Below are 19,265 nucleotides of genomic sequence, written 5' to 3' on the forward strand. Positions count from 1 at the left end.
TATTTTATATTTCCAATTACATGTAAATTCAATTTTTGAAATTTCTTTTTTTAAATCTATGATTTTCAATTTTTCTCCCTTTTTCTGTTTCCCTCATTAAGAAGACAAACAATTTCATATAAGTTATATACACAAAATATATCTCCATTTTAATCAGAAATTACAAGGCTACAAAAGAACCAAGAAAAAGAAAGGTTTCATTCATTCATTCATTTATTTATAGTTATCTAGTTAATTTATTTATTTTTAAATATATATTACATTATGAATCATGTGAGGAGAGAAAAGTCAGAACAAAAGGGAAAAGCCATGGAGGGATAAAAAAAAAAAACACAAAAAAGAAGTGAACATATTATGTGCTAATTTACATTCAGTCTCCTTATTACTGAGAAGAACCAAGTCTTTCATGGATGATCATTGCACATTCTTCTTGTTATTGTTTACAATATATTTCTGGTTCTGCTTGTTTTGTACAGCATCAGTTCATGTAAATCAGCTTGTGCATTACTTTTATATAATAATAATATTCTATTATCTTCATATATCACAGTTTGTTCATCTATTATCTAATTGATTGGCATGTACTTATTTTTCAATTGTCTTATCACAAAAAGAGCTATTACAAATATTTTTGTACATGTGGCTTCTTTTCCCTCCAAGTTTTCCTTGGAATACAGACTCAGTAATGGCACTATTGGATCAAAGGGTATATTTTTACAGCCCTTTGGGCATAGTTCCAAATTGTTCTCCGGAATGGTTTGATTATTTCACAATTCCACTAACAATGCATTATTGTTCTAGTTTTCCCACATACCCTCCAACATTTATCATTATCATTTCCTGTCATCTTAGCCAATTTGAGAGGTGTGAGGTGGTATCTCAGATTTGTGTTAATTTTCATTTTTCTGATCAATAGGGGTTTAGAACATTTTTTTCATATAACTATAGATGGCTTTAATTTCATCATCTGAAAAGTCTTCATATCCTTTGATCATTTATCAAGTGGGGAATGACTTGTATTCTCAAAAGATTGACAGAGTTCTTTATATATTTTAGAAATGAGACCTTTATCAGAAACATTGGTTGTAAAGATTTTCCCCAGGATTGTACTTCCCTTTTAATCTTGTTTTTGTTGGTTTTATTTGTGCAAAACTTTTTTTAATTTAAAGTAATCAAAGTTATTCTCTTATAATGTCCTCTAGTTTTTCTTTGGTCATAAATTCTTCCTTTGTCCAAAAATTTGATAGTTAAATTACCCCTTGTTCTCTTAATTTGTTTATGATATCATGCTTTATGCCCAAATCATGTACCCATTTTGACTTTAATTTGGTATGGGGTATGGGGTGTAGGACTATGCTAAGTTTCTGGCATTATTTTACAGTTTTCATAGTCATTTTTGTCAAATAGTGAGTTCTTTTTCCAGAAGCTAGAGTTTGAGGGGTTATCAATTACTACATTTCTATAGGTCTTGAGTATTGGATTTTTTCAATCATTATTTCCCTCTGCTGTTTCTAGAATATCATGGAAGTTATCCTTAATTGCTTTGAGGATTCCAGGAAGAGCTCAGAGAAAGACTCTTGTGTGCCCTCTCGACTCTTCCCAGAAGATATTATTTTCTTGAGACTATTTTCTCCTTTCTTTTCCAAGCTGTTGACTCTTTCTTGCATACTTCTCATTTCTTTTCTCGTTTTTTTCTTCTGCCTCTCTTATTTTCCTTTTAAAGCCTTGTATGAGCACTTCTAAGAAGCCTCTTTGGGAGTGAGACCAATTCATATTCCTCTTTAAGATTTCCTCATGGTTATTCTGTTCTTGTTTGAGTTGGTGTTTTGGTCTACCGTGTCACCACAATAGTTTTCTATGTCAAGGTTCTTTTTTTGTTTCTTGCTCATTTTCTTTCTTTTTCAATATTTCCTTTTTTTTTTTAACTTTTAAGTTTGATCTTTGCTCCTATGGTAAAGGTGGAACTGTTCCAAGCCTCCCATGCAACTTTGAGCCTTGACTTTTAGCAAAGGGACCCCTTGTGTTTGAAGGGGGAGGCTTAGTATGCTCTTTTCAGGAAACAGCTTGGTTTCCCAGAATTTGCCTTTTGAGTTGGAACTGGAACCTGGCCCAAGTGATTTGCTCCTCTATTGAGCTAGGTCTGGGGGTTTTAGTTGCTGATTTGCTGTGGTTAAGATCCTCTCATTGGCTTTCTATGAGTTTATCTGAGGTAGCCTGAACATCTTTTTACTCCAGTGAGACTGATCTTTCTTGAAGTTTTTGCAGTCTATCATTAGTTGGAGAGGGGTTTCATTCTGTCAGACTCTGTTCAGAGCCTTGGTTTCATCTGATTTTTGAGGAAAACAGAGAACTCAAGCAGCTTTTTGGCTTTCCTCTGCCATTGTGGCTCTACCCTCAGAAGAAAAAAATAAAGATTTTCCTTTATAAGAGCTTTATCTGGAGATGGAAAATATTTTTCATCATAACTTACTCAGAATCTTCTTGGATATTTGCATTGCTGTGAATAGTTTTCATTCACAAGTTGATCATTGTTCAGTATTGCTATTCTTGTGTACAATGTTCTCCCTGTTTTGTTCAGTAGACTTTGAATTAGTTCATGCAAGTCATTTCAGGTTTATCTGAAAACATCCTGCTCATTATTTCTTATGGTACAATAATAATCTATCAAAATAATATACCATATGTTCAGCCCTTTCTCAATTGATGAGCATCCCTGTAATTATAATATTTTTGCCACTACAAAAAAGACTGCTAAAATGTTTTGCACATATAAATCTATTTTGTTTTATTTTTGTTTGATTCCTTTTGGATACATACCTAGTAGTGGTAACATTGAGCCATAGGGCATGCACATTTTTATGGCTCTTTGGGAATAGTTGTAAATTGCTATTCAGAATGGTTGAGTTAGTTTAGTATTCCAATATTACCACATCCCCTCCAATGCCCATTATTTTTTTTTTCTGTCCTATTAATCAATCTAATACACATGATATGGAGCCTTAGAATTGTCTTAATTTTCATTATCTAATCAATAGTGATTTATATTATGGGAGATAAGCTTATATTTCTCCCTCTGAAAACTGCCTGTTCATATCCTATGACTATCAATTGGGGAATAACTTGTATTCTCATTTATTTATTTATTTATTTACTAATTCTGTATTTCCTGCCATCTTATTGTCCCCAGATTACGCTTCTCTTTTTCTTGCCACCTTCTCAGTATTAAACATATGGGCACTGCTTGCCTCACACAGCTCTCCCTCTTTAGACTCCTTCCCACCCACTTTGAATCTCTTCCCCTTTCTTGTACCTTTCCCTTTATCCTCTTTTCCTTTTCTGTTTTCCTCTCCTGTAATGGGCTGAAGCTCAAGCTGATGCACTGAGGTCCCAAGCATGTGAAGCTAAATAGTAATTGGACCATACTCTATTAATATATATGCTTGGAGAAAGAATGGCTTCCACCCACTCTTTGTGCAAGTCCTGATGTGTTGTATAGGAAATGATGATTTTGGTGGGTGGAGGCAGAGGGGCAGTGAGAGAGATGAAAGCTGGCTGGTTCCTGTCGCAGCTTCTCACATTGCTATCATGATCCCCCTTCACCTTTGCTGGATGGTTCCTGTCATAGTTGCTCACATTGCTAATCCCCCTTCACCTCCAAAAAGAATAAAGATTGAAGATTTTCCCTTAACCTGAATTCCTGACTCCGGCTGATTTCAAAATACATGGTCATCACACTCTCCCACTTTTTAATGAGGTGAGAGAAGTTTCTCTGTAAACAAAATATGTCAATTATTTTCTCTTTGAGCCAACTCTGATGAGAATAAGATTCACGCAACATTCCTCCCCCTCTCTAAATTGCCTCAGATATGACAAGTTTCCTTTGCCTCTTCGAGGGTTGTAGTTTCCCTCTTTTTAGCTCTCATTTTCCCTTTTTTCTGATACTATCTCCTTTCCATTTCTACTTCCCTTTTTTATATCAGTAAAACTGATCGGGTAGTTTATTCTTGGCTGCATTTCGGAATACCAGATTCCAGGTGCTTCGATCCTTTAATGTGGAAGCAACTAGATCTTGAGTGATCCTTATTGTGGCTCCTTGGTATTTGGATTGTTTTTTTTTTTTTTTTCTGGCTACTTGTAATATTTTTCCCTTAGTCTGATAGTTCTGAAATTTAGCCACAATATTCCTTGGAGTTTTTATTTTAGGGTCTTTTTCAGAAGATGTTTGATGAATTCTTTCAATGCCTATTTTACCTTTTGATTCTATTACATCTGGGCAGTTCTCTTTGATGATTGCCTGTAAAATAATATCTAGGCTCTTTTTTTCATCATAATTTTTGGGAAGTCCAGTGATCCTCAGATTATCTCTTCTAGATCTATTTTCTAGGTCTTTTGTTTTTCCAAGTAGATATTTAACATTTTTTCTAATTTTTCTTTTTTTTTTCTTTTTTCTTTTTGTTTTGCTTGACTGATTCTTGATGTCTCAATGAATCATTCATTTCTATTTGTTCAATTCTAATTTATAATGAGTTATTTTCTTCATTAGCTTTTTTTTTTTTACTTCTTCTTGTATATGTCCAATTGAGTTTTTAAATGAGTTGTTTTGCTCTGTGGAATTTTTTTCCATTTTACTAATTTTTATTTTACTGAGTTATTTTCTTTTTCCAATTCACAAATCCTACTTTCTTAGGAGTTCTTTATCTTTTTTAATTCACAAATCTTGCTTTCCTGGGAGTTCGTTACCTTCTCCAATTCATAAATTCTGTTTCCCTGCACTTCCTGGGAGTTCTTTACCTTTTCCAATTCACATTTCAGGAAGTTGTTACTCTCTTGAATAGCTTCTCTTTCCTTTTCCCATTTTTCTACTAACTCTCTTTTAAGATTTTTTTATAATGCCTTCGAGGAGAGTCTTGTATAACGGGAATCAGGTTATATTCCCTTTGGGGTTTTGTCTGGAGATTGTCTAACCTGCTCCCTTTCTGTATAGAGGCTATTGATTGTCCTTTTGATTTTTTTATTCACTTTTTAAAAGCCTTTAGGGTCTGCCTTCAAGGTAAGGAGGTTACCAGCTTCCTTTGCAGAGCAGGGATAGGTATGTGGAAAGTAGCTGTCCTGTCAATAGGCGAGCTGCAGGGGTGCTCCACACTGGAAGTGACTGAGGCCTGGGCCACAGGGGCCGAGCTGTGGAAGTTTCCTGCGAGGAGCCCTGCTGTGAGGATTAGTGACTGCCTTGGTGGTAGAGGCTGAACAGTGGAAGTGTCACTGCCTCCACCCCCAAAAGCTTGATTTGGTTATTAGCAGTCGCTCTATCCCTCAGAGCACCCGGAAGTGTCTATGCCTGGGGAGCATAGTTGAGCTGCTGGACTCCTTGGTCAGAGCTGTTTTGCCTGGCACCCACTGTGTGAAAACCAGAATTTAAAAAAAAAAAAACAAAAAAAAAAAACAATGCCCTATAACCTCATAAGTCATCTGAATCTCTCTGTCTGTCTCTGTCTCTTTCTCTGTCTCTCTGTGCCTCTCTCTTTCTGTCTCTCTGTCTCTGTCTCTGTCTCTGTCTCTCATTCTCTCTGTCTCTCTCTCTCTGTCTCTATTTCTGTCTCTGCTTCTCTCTCTGTCTCTCTCCCTCTGTCTCTTTCTGTCTGTGTCTATGTTTCTCTGAAGTCCTGCACTGTGCAGACTAGAGGCTGCCCTGGGCTGTGCCCCTCTGCTGTGCAGATTTGTGACTGCTCCCACAAAAGCCTCTTTGCAGCAGAATGCCTCTGCAGAGCTGTGTTATGGTCTGTGCTGAGTCCCTTCTGGTCCTGGGTGGGCACAGCCACATTCTGTTAGGCTCTGGCATTCTTCAGAGTACCCTCTACCATAGGCTTTACTCTATTTGCTGGTCCACTATTCCACAATCAAAGCAGAGCAGTCAGCCTATGGCAGAGTACTCTCTGTAAATCTTCCAACCATGGAGATGGCCCAGCCCCCAGTTTGCTCCAAATACTAGCCTCTGGTTCTATCCCTGCCTAAGCTGGTCTGTTCCCATGGCTCAGGACAAACCTTTTCTGGCAATCTTCCAGATTATCTTTAGCTAGTAAGTTGTTACACTTCCAATCCTCATGAATTTTACCAGACTGAATTTAATAAATGCTAGAGAGAGTATGAGACAGACTCAGAAAATCGAGTGTGCTTTCTCCACCATCTTGGCTCTGCCCCCTTCTGTTTTATTTATAATTTTGATTGCATTGGTTTTGTTTGTGCAAAATCTTTTAAGTTTATGTAATCAAAATTATTAGTTTTATGTTTTGTAATTTTAAATATATTTTTATACTACATTCTTCCTGTAGCAATGCATATGACATATAGATATTATATTCCATGCTCTGTTAATTTGCTTATAATATCACTCTTTATGTGTAAATCATATACCCATTTAGTCTCCTGATTTTTAAATGATCTCTCCTCAATCTATTTTGCTGGTTAGTTCTTTTTTAAAAAAGATATTTCACATTTTCTTCTATTTTTCATCCTTTTGATTTTGTTTTATTGTTTTTTGGTATCTCATTGGTTGATAAGCTGCTTCTAGCACAATTCTAATTTTACTTCCTTAGGAATTCTCCTCTTCAATAGATTATTTTAATGCTTTTTTTTTTCAATTAGGCCATTCTACCTTATAAGGAGTTTTTATCTTTAGAAGATTTTAAGCCCTCTTTCAGAAAATTATTCCATATTTAGTATAGAGAAAGATACACATTCACAACCATTTCATGCTACTCTAGATCTGTCAGCTGGAACTGATTAATGAGCAATAGAATTTTTAGATGGTATCCATTCAGATATCTAGCTATAGTTTGAGGATCAGCTGGAAACTACTTTTCATAACCACTCTTGTCTGTATTTTCATCTCTTTGTACTGAAAATTTCTTGCTACTGCCATAAAGTGCTTCCACCCATGAATATTTATAATATCTGAAGACCATGTTTGTTGATCTCCCCAAGTCATCCTGGACTGAAAAAACAAACAAACAAAGAAACAAACAAACAAACAATTCATTATGGCATCTTTTATTTTATTTATTTGTTTATCTATTTTTAGTGAGAATTCAGTCTGGCACATTTTAAAGATATTTTTCAATAAAGTTTAGACATAATAGCAGAGTAAATTAAATTCTAATGATTCTTCTCATTCTGGGATATATTTCTCCCATAAAATGGAGGCAAATAGTAGAGTGGATTAAAAAAAAAAAAAACAGAATCCTACCTGATGTTGTTTACAATAAACACATTGACAGAAAGAGGTACATATAGAATAAAGGTAAAAGACTAGAGCAGAATTTATTATGCTTTACTTGAAACAAAAAAAAAATCAGGAGTAGCAATTCTGATCTCAGATTGAGGAAAAGTAAAATATAACTTACTAAAAGAGATAAGAAAGGAAAGTAAATCTTGATAAAGTTACTGTCCTTAATGAAGTAGTAAAGATACTAAATGTGTATTCATCAAGTGGTAAAACAGGCAAAATAATAGAGAATATTTTAAGTCAGTTATAGGAAGAAAGAATCAGCAAAATTATTCTAGTGATAAACCTCAACCTTTCACTCTCAGAATTAGACAAATCTAATCATAAACTAAACAAGAAAGAAACAAGGGAAGTTATAGGATTCTAGAAAAATCTATATATTATAGACTTCTGGAGAAAATTGAATAGGGACAGAAAGGAAAACATCTTTTTTTTAGTAGTACACGGTACCTATAAAAAATTGACCCTGTATTACAGCATAAAAACCTCATAATCAAATGCAAAAAGGCAGAAATAATAAATGCTTCCTTTTCAGACCACAATGCAATAAAAATTACATTCAATAAAGGGGCAGGGAAAGATAGATTAAAAACCAATTGGAAATTAAATAATCTAATTCTAAAGAATGATTGAGTGTTCAGAAGATCATTAAGGATAACTGCCTCACTATTCTAGAAACAGGGGAAATATTGATTGAAGGAATCCAATAATTAAGACCTACATTAATCCAGTAATTGATGAACCCCTAAACTACAGCTTCTGGAATAAGAACTCACTATTTGACAAAAATTGCTGGGGAAATTGGAAAATAACTTATCAGAAACTAGGCATAGATAGACTTGTATCTCACATCCTATATCAAAATAAGGTCAAAATGGATACATGATTGTGGCATACCAGCTGATACAAGGAACAAATTAGGAGAACCAGGAATAATTTATCTATCACAGTTTTGGAGAAGGAAGAAATTTATGACCAAAAAGAACTAAAAAACATTATGAAAGGCAAATTGAACTTTGATTACATTAAATTAAAAAAGATTTGCACAAATAAAACAGAAAGAAGAATAAAAGGGATGTGCAAAGCTAGGAAAAATCTTTGTAATCAATGTTTCTGACAAAGATTTCATTTCTAAGATATATAAACACTGTGTTAAATTTATAAGAATACAAATCATTCCCCAATTGATAAATGGTAAAAGTATATGAACAGACAATTTTCAAATGAAGAAATTAAAGCCATTTATACTTATTTGAAAGAATGCTCTAAATAACTAATGATTAGAGAAATGAAAATCAAAACAACTCTGAGCTACCATTTCCTACCTCTAAGATTGGCTAAGATGACAGGAAATGATGATAATAAATGTTGGAGGGGATGTGGGAAAACTGGGATACTAATGAATTGTTTGTGGAACTGTAAATGGTCCAATCATTCTGGAGAGCAATCTGGAACAATGCCTAAAGGGGTATCCAACTGTGGATACCCTTTGACCCAGAACTGCCACAACTTGTTTTTTATCCCAAGGAAATCATAAAGGAAGGAAAAAGACCAACATGTGCAAAAATGTTTGTAGCAGTTCTTTTTGTTGTAGCAAAGAACTTGAAAAGGAGTAGATTCCCATCAGTTGGGGAAATGGCTGAACAAATGTTGGTATATGAAGATAATGTACTATTATTGTTTTATAAAAATGATGAACAAGCTGATTTTAGAAAAGCCTTGAAAAATTTACATGAACTGATGCTGAGTGAAACAAACAGAACCAGGAATACATTGTACACAATAACAGCAAGAATGTACAATGATCAACTATGAAATACTTGGTTCTTCTTAGTGGTTCAGTGATCCAAAGCAATCCCAATAGAGTTTGAATAGAAAATGCCACCAACAGCCTGAAAAAGAAGTAAGGAGACTGAATGCAAATCAACATATGGTATGTTCTTTTCCTTTTTCTCTCTCTTTTTTAATCTCTCCCATCATTTTTCCTTTGTACTGATTTTTCTCTGTCAACATGATTCATAGAGTAATGTGTATTAAAATAAATAAATTTACTAGGGGAAAAAAACAGTGTTGCAAAATGAGTGAAAAGGGGATCCAGAACAGGGGACATGTCCAAAAAGAGTACACTTTTGGAGAGAGAAACTTTGAATGCTAGAAAGCAGTTTTAGTCTACTGAATAATATTAGGGTGCAGACATAGAAGTAGAGAAAAAATAAGAAGCATGGACAAATTTTGCTTATTTGACGCTTTTGTTTGTTATTTATCTTGAAATATCATAGAGATATTTTTACTTAACATAAGTGATTTCCTTTCCAAAATATTCTAAGAGCTCATCTCTTGTTATTGCTTTTATTTTACATGAATAAACTGGAGTTTCTGTTTTGTCTCAGAGTATAATCTAAAATGAACTAAAAGTACACCCAGGGTTCTTCTGTGAGTTACCAAAATATATCTAAAAATGTCAATGAAATTATTTTCTCCTTGTCTTCCAAAGAACTTGAACATTTTGACAGTTGCAGTACAGAATGTTACCTTTTGTAAGTGAAACAAGATAGGTCTAGAGAGAACTTCACATGAAAAAGAATCTTTTTTTCCAAATGAACTCCAGAATATTGTTACTCACCTTTGAACTGAGCTGTCTTCTTGGGCACTGAGACATGAAACTTAACAACTTCAGAATTGCTGTTATTGTTCTTACTCAAAGGGAATGTTTGTGGGATGATTTTCTACTTTTATTTATGTTTTCCTCTTCTTATGTGAAGGAGGGAAAGGAGATACAAATATGATTTTTTTCCTAGGTTTCTAGCTGGGATCTTAGCTCTTACTATGATGTCAACCAGAATATTTTTCTTTGAATCAGAATCATGAATTCTTACAATTCGAAGAGACTTTAAAAATCTTGATCTTTTACCACATGTACAAATGCCCTACAAATAATTTTTAAAAATCTCTGCTGAGACACTTTCAATGATAGAGAAAGGAAGTCCATTCCAGTTATAGTTCTTTGCATTGCCTTGAAATCAACTTTATTTTAACTTCCCCCTACTAGTCCTCACTCTGTCCTATGTGGCCATTCAGAATAAGACCTGGGATAGAGACTGGCCTTGTGACTTTATTGGTGTAGGGAAACTCCAAGTAAAGAAATTTTGACAAAATGTATCATAACATTCTTTCTAGTCACAGAAAGTTGCTGAGTATTTAAAAGTTCAGTGACTTGCCCAGGATCATACAGCCAGTATATGGCAAAGACTGAAATTGAATCCAGTTCTTTTTTACTTTAATATCAATTCTCTTTCTATTAGGTTATGCTGCTTCTGAAGGAAATCAAAATATTCTATTTTTTCCCATGGTAATTCCTCAACTAAGCATTGTTCATAAGCTTTCCTATTATTCTAGGACCAAATATAAACAATCTCCTAACTTTTCTCTGAGTTCTACATTTCCTCTTCTTTCTCTCTGCCTTTACACTAATGGTTCCCCATGTCTGAACTCCACTACCTTTTTATATCCTTCTCAAAATCCTTCCTTTTTCAAGGCTTACTCTAAGTCCTATTTCCTCTGTGGAAAGTTTCAATTAGCTAATTTCTCCAACCATTTATTTATCTTTTTCTTCAAATAACCTATCTACTTATTTCTAAAACTATATTGTCTCTCCCATCCCCATTCAAAAGAACCTTAGCTCCTTAAAGGGGAAGGGAAATTTACTTTGCTTTTTCTGTCCCTAATACAGCATAGAGAATATAAAAGGTAGATGATTAAATAAAAGTGTATTTGAATTCCAATTGAATTCAAAGCTCTAAGTTATACTTGAATATGAACTATAGCTATCTCAAACTTGAGTAACTGAATGTTTGAATGTGATTATGTGATTTTACATTTACTAATATTTCTTTTCATCTTATTAGATTTGTCCATCAGTCTACCCTACTGATAACTTTTTGGATCATGATTCCATTATCCAATTTTTTCAGCTATCTTTTCAGCTTTGTGTCATCTTCTGGGCCTCCAGCAGAATCACTGAAACACTAAGGAAAATTATCACTTTTTATTCAGAAAAATCTAATTTCCCTTACCTAGCAACATGATGGTTTTCTTACAAAATACAAATGAATCACAAAATAAAAATGGAGGCAATTTTTGTAATAAATATCAATAAATAACAAGATAAAAATAAGTACACAAAATTCAGCAATATTTCTGTAAGAATAAAATTTTAGGAGGAAATGATAATAATATTCCATTAAAATAAGTACAAATTTCAAAAATATTAGGGAATCAATTAACATTTTTAACTATAGTTACTGAACATTATTGAAAGAAGTTATAACAAATCATGAGGATGTAATTATTTATGGTTTGAACATTCCAGTGTACAAAAATGATATTACATGTATTATTTTATAGATTTAGTACTATTCTAATCCTATTATCACTGACAAAGAAGAAATAACCAAAAAAAATCATTTGAAAGAATCAAGGATCAAAATATCAAAGAATCTTTTAAAAGACAATGATTTGAGATTAGCACTTTCAAACATAAAATTGTATCCCTTTGCAATCCCTCCTAATTGTAGTTGCTACTCTTTGTTAACTCTTTCTTATTTTTCCATCGTGGAGTTTGTAGTGAATTTTATATTGTTTAATCCTCCCTTTAGATTTTAAGCTCTTTGAAGGCAGGAACCATCTCTTGTCATTCTTTGTTTTGTCAGAGCTTAATACAATGCCTGGCATAAATGCTTAGTAGTTGACCAAGTGACACAAACTATATTACAAAGTAGTCCTCATCATAACTTTTGGCCCTGATTATTTTTTTCCCTCAACTGAGCAGCATAAAAAAATTGGATTGGGAAAATAGCAAAAACAAAACAATAATACAACACTCAATAAATATGAAACATATTTAGGGGGAAATTACTATTTTAAAATGACAGAAAATTGGATAGATAAAAAACAAAGTCTATATCTACATTATATATCATTATAATAAGCTCAAAATGGACCTGCTACCTTAATATTATACCATTAAAAATAAAAAAGGGAATCTACTGAGATATCTTTCATAGCTATGATGAGGAAAAATATTTTTAATGTATTTTAAAATTTTTATAATTTTTCCAAGTTTTTCTTAATTCTTTTTTATATAATTAATGCCATCTTATTTTTTCAATTAAATGTAAAAGTAGTTTTTAACATTCACTATTTTGAGTTCCAAATTTTTCTTATTCCTCTTTTCTCTCCCCCTTTTCCAAAACAGCATGCAATTTCATGTTATGCATGTATATTCATATTAAGCATATTTACAGATAGAATTCTTAACTTAAACCGGAGTAAGACAATTGCAAAAGAATGTTGAATACATGAAATTGAAATGGTTTCAAATAAAGAAAATCACTACAGCTAGGGTAATAATACAAAATGTTCATTAGGAAAACATTTTGCATCAAGTGTCTCTGATTCACGTTTTCCTATCCAAGATATAAAGGGAATTAGCATAAATATCTAAGATCAAGAATTATTTATCCAATGTGTAATATTCTCTCTAAAATGTAAGATTCTCTTGTTGGGGTTTTCTTGGGGTTTCTGGAGGCAGGTTCCCTTTCAGTTCAATAATCACCACAAGTGCAGCCAGGGATTAAAGTCCAAATCCTTTATTGTCTCCTTCAAATTCTTATCTCCTTTCCTGCAACTCAGTTAGATTTCTTATAGTTCAGATCCTTTATTATCTCATTCCTGGGGCTAGGCAGCTTTCTGGGGAGCCTTTCAGTCTGGCTTTGGTTCTGAGAGCTTGAGCTCCTGCCTGCCTTCTCTGGCTTATGAATCTCTCTGACTGAATGCTGGCTGAGGTTCCTCGCTTATATATGCTCTCTTAAAGCTGTGAATCTTGTAGAACTATAGTAAATACTAAGTACATGTACTGAACTAGAGAACTGTGAAGCATCATGCTAAATTAGATAACTATTGTTTCTATCAATTCCACTGACATAACACCTTGTTTCAAGTTCTGGCCCATAACACAATAGATAAGCAAAATAAGGATATGAGCAAACATTTCCTAAGGAAATGCAAATCAGAATAATTCTGTCATTTTATTATATATCCACCATGCTCACAATGATGCTAAAGAATAATATATAATCATAATGGCCAAATGTAGCTTCAACAAAAAATTAAGAAAATCAATTTCCTTCTCTTACTCAAAGAGCTCAGGGATTTGGGTATGAGCTGTTATATATGCTGTCAGATATGTTTGATTTGTTCTTTGGTTTTGTTGAATTGATTACTTTTGGTTACATTTACTTATTCATTCATTTATATACCTATATTTCTATATATCTATGTGTTTATTTGGTTTGGACAATGTATTGAACAGGGGATAGAGAAAGAATGTATTTATAAATGAATGCAATGATAACAAAAAGAAAATATTTCTATTTCCACAACTGAAGTTAAAATTAAATAGTAATGGATCTCAAATTAAAATTTTGAATGTATTTTTAATAACTTCAAGTTACAAAATGTGTTACTGCAGTGAATAAAACAAAGTGACTCCCAAGTGCAGGTACACTGAAACAAGACCAGGTGAGCCAAAGGACATGGGAAATGTCAGACTAGAGTTTTTACATTGAAAAATTCATTCTTGAAGTTTACTTTCCGTCAGTTAAATTATGACTATGATTTCTAAGAGATGTCTTTGCTTATTTCCTTACTTGGACAAAATTCTGAATATGACATATTAGTATGTGGTGATTTCACCAGAGAAGTGATTCAAATACTGTTGGATATATGAAAATGAATAATATGGAACAATATAAATAATTACATATAATTATTTCAATTTCCTTGGAAACAAGCCTATGGTTACTAAAACTACACTTTACTTTCTCCAGTATTTCTAGAAGTAAATATAACAGTAGAGATTGTGGAAGTTAAGTTGTATACAGCAACACAGTGTCCTACAGTTCTTTTGGGATCTTTGCTTAGGGCATTATTTTGGGGGATTGGAGGGAATCAATTTTTAAAAACTATTTACAACTTTTTTTTTTATTTTTTCCCAATAAAATGTGTCATCTTTGAAATGGGAAAAAATGATGTTTGACACAAGGTAGAACATATACAATAAATTATTTTAAAATGCTTTAAAATTTATAATGTGTTGAAAAATGTTGTTCCAATACTTTACTATTTGCCAGGGAATCTGCATAAAGAAGAACAGTAGAAAAATAAAACAAAACAAAAAATCCCTCTTTCAATATCTACTTAAGATGATGAATCCACCATAATAAACCAAAACTGTATTTTAGTATTTTTTACACTTGTTTCACCACAAATATCTGTAAAAATGGCACTACAAGTACCATAGTTACTTGCCAAGTAAGATAACTCCCTAGCTAATTATTTATTCACAGATCCAGGGAATTCAAAGAGACCCCAAGAAATTATTTGAGCTTTTAATTTATCAAAATAGATTCCCTCTCTAAAATATCAAAAAAAGTGAATCATTCAGTTTTTGATCCAAAGAATTGCAATGCTGGGAAATTCATTGTTACCCACAACAAATCATTGTGCATTTGAATGAAATAAATTGTTAAGATTGTTTTTCTTCACAAAACATAAATCTATCACTGCACAATATATCCAGTGTTACTAATTCTGCCTTTAGAGACAAAGAAGAGAAAACATTAAAACAATCTCAACAAAAAACAATTCTAACCAGATTTCCACATTACAGTATTTCAAATTATGCCCAGTCATTCAAACATATCCAGTCCTTCAAAAACTATTCAAATGACATTTTGTCCAGACTTACTATCTTCTGGTCATAATTTACTGAGTGAAGTTCAGTTTGCCAATGTCCTTCCTAAAATTTTGAACTCAGAAATGAGCCCAATCTTTGAAATATGTTTGTACCAATACAAAAAGACAAAAAACAAAAACAAAGTTATCAGTTCCTTCTTTCCAAACATTATGATATTACTAATGTACTGATAATCTTAATCAAGATCAATGGAAAAAGATGACAAAAAAAATAAATGGATGGCCATGATGAATTTAAGTCATCTGGTCTGGACAAAGTGCATTTTCAGGTATTAAAAGAACTGACATAACAAGAGTGTGGAGCCATTCTAAGTGCTATTTAAGTAGAGAACAAGAGAATTACTGCAGTACAAGGAGAAGATCCAATTATGTCCCAGGTAATTTTATAAAAAGAGGATTGGAGGAATAGACTGAGCAAACTATAAGCAAGTGAGCTTGACTTTGATTCTTAAGAAACTTCTAGAAAAATTAATAAAAATATGGTAAGCAAACATCTAGAAAAGGCAATAACAGTCAAAAAAGGTCAAGCAAAGGGGTGGAACTAAGATGGCAGAGAGCAGACCTGACTTTCTGTGATGTCCTCTGACCTTCTCACAAACCAACAGCAGATTAAGCTTCTAAACTAGTTTTGGAGTCAAAGAATGCACAAATATTTAGAGTACGACACATGTCTAGAAGAAGATACCTTGGAAGAACTTCATTACAGGTCTGTTTCAAATGTTCAGGGGCCAGTTTCCTGAGCCCAGACTGCAGCACAGGGAGGCATGGGCAAAGAGCTGGGTCACAGAGTCAGAGAGTTGGAGCTTCCATATACTTAGGAATTTTCTGTGATCTTCTTAGGCTACTCTGTCCTGATTGCAAGCAGGTGGTTTGGTAGATTTGCTACAAAAGTTAAATTGTAAACCACAGAGCCCAGAAGAATGCCTGACCTAACTGCCATTACCCAGTACTTGAAATCAATCAGTTGTCACTCCTTTGTATTGAGCAGACCTCAAGCCTTAAAAAAAGAATAAAAAAACAAACAACAACAACAACAACAACAACAAAAAAACCTCTCACTATAGACAGCTATTACAGAGAGAGAGAAGAACAGACCTCAAATTCTGAGGTTCCTAAAGGCAAAGAAAATCCAGATGAAGCCCCAAAGTGAGACATAAGCTGATTCCCATTTCACAAAGCTTTCTTGGAAGATTGCATACATGATCTTAAAAAAGAGTTGGAATAAAGATGACATTAGATCATTGCAAGAAGGAATGTAAAAAGCATATAATGTCCTACAAAAGAGATAATGAAAAAGACGCCAGTTCATTGAAAAACAAAATTTGTGAAATGGAAAAAGAATGCAATTAACAAAAAATTCAATTGGTCAATTACAAAAGGAGCTAAAAAAGGCAACTGAAGAAAAAATACACTAAAAATTAGAATTGAAAAAATGAAAGTTAATGACTCAATAAGACTTCAAGAATCATTCAAACAAAAACCAAAAAAATTGAAAAAAATAGAAAAAATATGAAATATCTCCTAGTAAAAGCAAGTGACCTGGAAAATAGATCCAAGAGAGACAATCTAAGGATTATTGGACTTCCTGAAAGCCATGAAGAAAAAAAGAACCTAGACATTATCTTACAGAAAATCATAAAAGGAAACTGCCCTGATATTTTTGAATCAAAAGGTAAAATAGCCATCAAAAGAATTCACCAATCACCTTCTGAAAGAGACCCCAAAATTAAATCCCCAAGGAATATCATGGTCAAATTTTAGAATTATTGCACCAAGGAAAAGATATTGCAAGCAGCCAGAAAGAAATAATTCAAATACCAAGGAACCATAATTAAGATAGCCCAAGACCTACCAGCTTCCACCTTAAAGGATCAAAGGGCCTGGAATCTGATATTCTGAAAGATAAAGGAACTTAGATTATAGGCAAGAATAAGCTATTCAGTTAAAATGAGCATTATCTTTCAGGGAAGAAGATGAACATTCAATGATATGAGTGAATTTTACCTATTTCTAATGAAAAGACCAGAATCGAACAAAAAAATTTATCTCCAAACATATAATTTAAGAGAAGCATTAAAAAGTAAAAAGAAAAGAACTTTTCATAACTGTACTTCTGTTATGGGTATACTTAGAGAATATAGATATAATTTGATTTTCTTATGATAATATGAAAAAAAAAACTAGAGGTGGAAAGATCATACTGGAAAAAGAGAAAAAAGGAGGTAAAATAAGGAAATTACATCTCATGAAAAGGCAAAGAAGACCTATTATAATTGAGGGAAAGGAGAGAGGGGGATGAGTATTGTGTGAATCTTACTTTCATCAGATTTGGCTCTAAGAGAGAATATTAGACATATCTGGTTTCACAGAAAAACTTGTCTTACTGTATAGGGAAGTGAGAGGGAAAGATGGGAAAAAAAGGGAAAGACTAATAGAAGGGAAAACAGGAAAGGTTAAAAAAAGGAGGATGGGATCTAAAAGGGGAGGACTGTTTGATGGAGGTGGTGGTTAGAAGCAAAATACTGGGGAGAAAGGAAGGAGGAAAGAGAAAGCATAACTTAGGGTAAATAAGATGGCAGGAAATACAGAATTAGTTATGTTAGTTGTGAATATGAATGGGATGAACTCTCCCATAAAATAGAAGTGGACAGTAGACTGGATTAAAAGCCAGAATCCTATAATATATTGTTTATAAGAAACAGATTTAAAGCATGGTGATACATACAGAATGAAGGTAAAGAGCTGGAGTAGAATAGAATCTATTATGCTTCAGGTGAAGTAAAAGGAAGCAGGGGTATCAATACTGATCTCAGATCAAGTAAAAGCCAAGATAGATCTAATTAAAAGAGATCTCCAGGGCCAGAAGAATTTACATGTGAATTCTACCAAATGTTTAAAGAACAATTAATTCCAATACTATATGAGCTATTTGAAAAAAATAGGGAAAGAAGGAATACTACCATCCTTTTATGGCTCAGATATGGTGGTGATAGCTAAACCATGTAGTGTAAAAATGGAGAAAGAAAATTATAGATGAATTTCCCTATTGAATATTGAAGAAAAAAAGATTAAAGGAATTAGAGTAGGTCATGAAGAAACCAAATTATCATTCTTTGCAGATGGTATACTTAGAGAACCATAGAGAATCAACTAAAAAACTACTAGAAACAATTCACAACTTTAGCAAAGTTGCAGGACACAAAATAAATCCACATATTTCATTAGCATTTTTAAACATTACCAACAAAGTCCAACAGCAAGGATACAAAAATAAATTCCAATCGAAATATCCATCAATAGTACAAAATATTTGGAAATCTCTTTGTCACAGGAAAGTCAGGAATTATATAAGCAAAAGAAACACTTTCCACACAAATAAAGTCACATCTAAGCAATTGGAAAAATGTCAAGTTGCTTGTGGATAGGGTGAGTGAATATAATAAAGATAACAATACTACCTAAATTTATCTACTTATTTAGTGCCATTCCAATTAAACTCCAAAGAAATTATTTTGCAGATGTAGAAAAAAAAAATAGTAAGTAACAAAGTTAATCTAGAAGAACAAAAAGTCAAGAATTTCAAGAGAATTAATGGGAAAAAAAAGCTAATGAAGGTGGCCTAACTAAGCCAGACCCAAAATTATATTATCAAGCAGTGGTCATCAAAACAATTTTGTACTGGCTAAGAAATGGAGTAGTAGATCAGTGGAAAAGGTTAGGATCACAGGTTAAAATACACAACAACTATGGTAATCTAGTGTTTGACAAACCCAAAGTCCCCAATTTTTGGGATAAGAACTCACTATTTGACAAAAACTGCTGGGAAAATTGGAAACTAGTATGGACTAAACTATATCTCGACCTACACCTAACACCACATATCAAGATAAGATCTAAATGGGTTAATGATTTATATTTAAAGAGTGATATTATAAGCAAATTAGAGAAACATAGGATAGTTCACCTCTCAGATCTGTAAAGAAGGAAGAAATTTGTGTCCAAAGAAGAACGGTAACTTAGAATTGAACACCAGATTATATTAAGTTTTTGGACAATCAATACTAATGCATATAAGATCAGAAGGGAAGCAATAAATTGGGAAGTCATTTTTACATTTAAGGGTTCTGATAAAGGCCTCATTTCTCAAACATAGAGAGAATTGAAAATTTCT

This window comes from Antechinus flavipes, chromosome 1, assembly GCF_016432865.1.
Source record: "Antechinus flavipes isolate AdamAnt ecotype Samford, QLD, Australia chromosome 1, AdamAnt_v2, whole genome shotgun sequence".
NCBI classification, from domain to species: domain Eukaryota; kingdom Metazoa; phylum Chordata; class Mammalia; order Dasyuromorphia; family Dasyuridae; genus Antechinus; species Antechinus flavipes.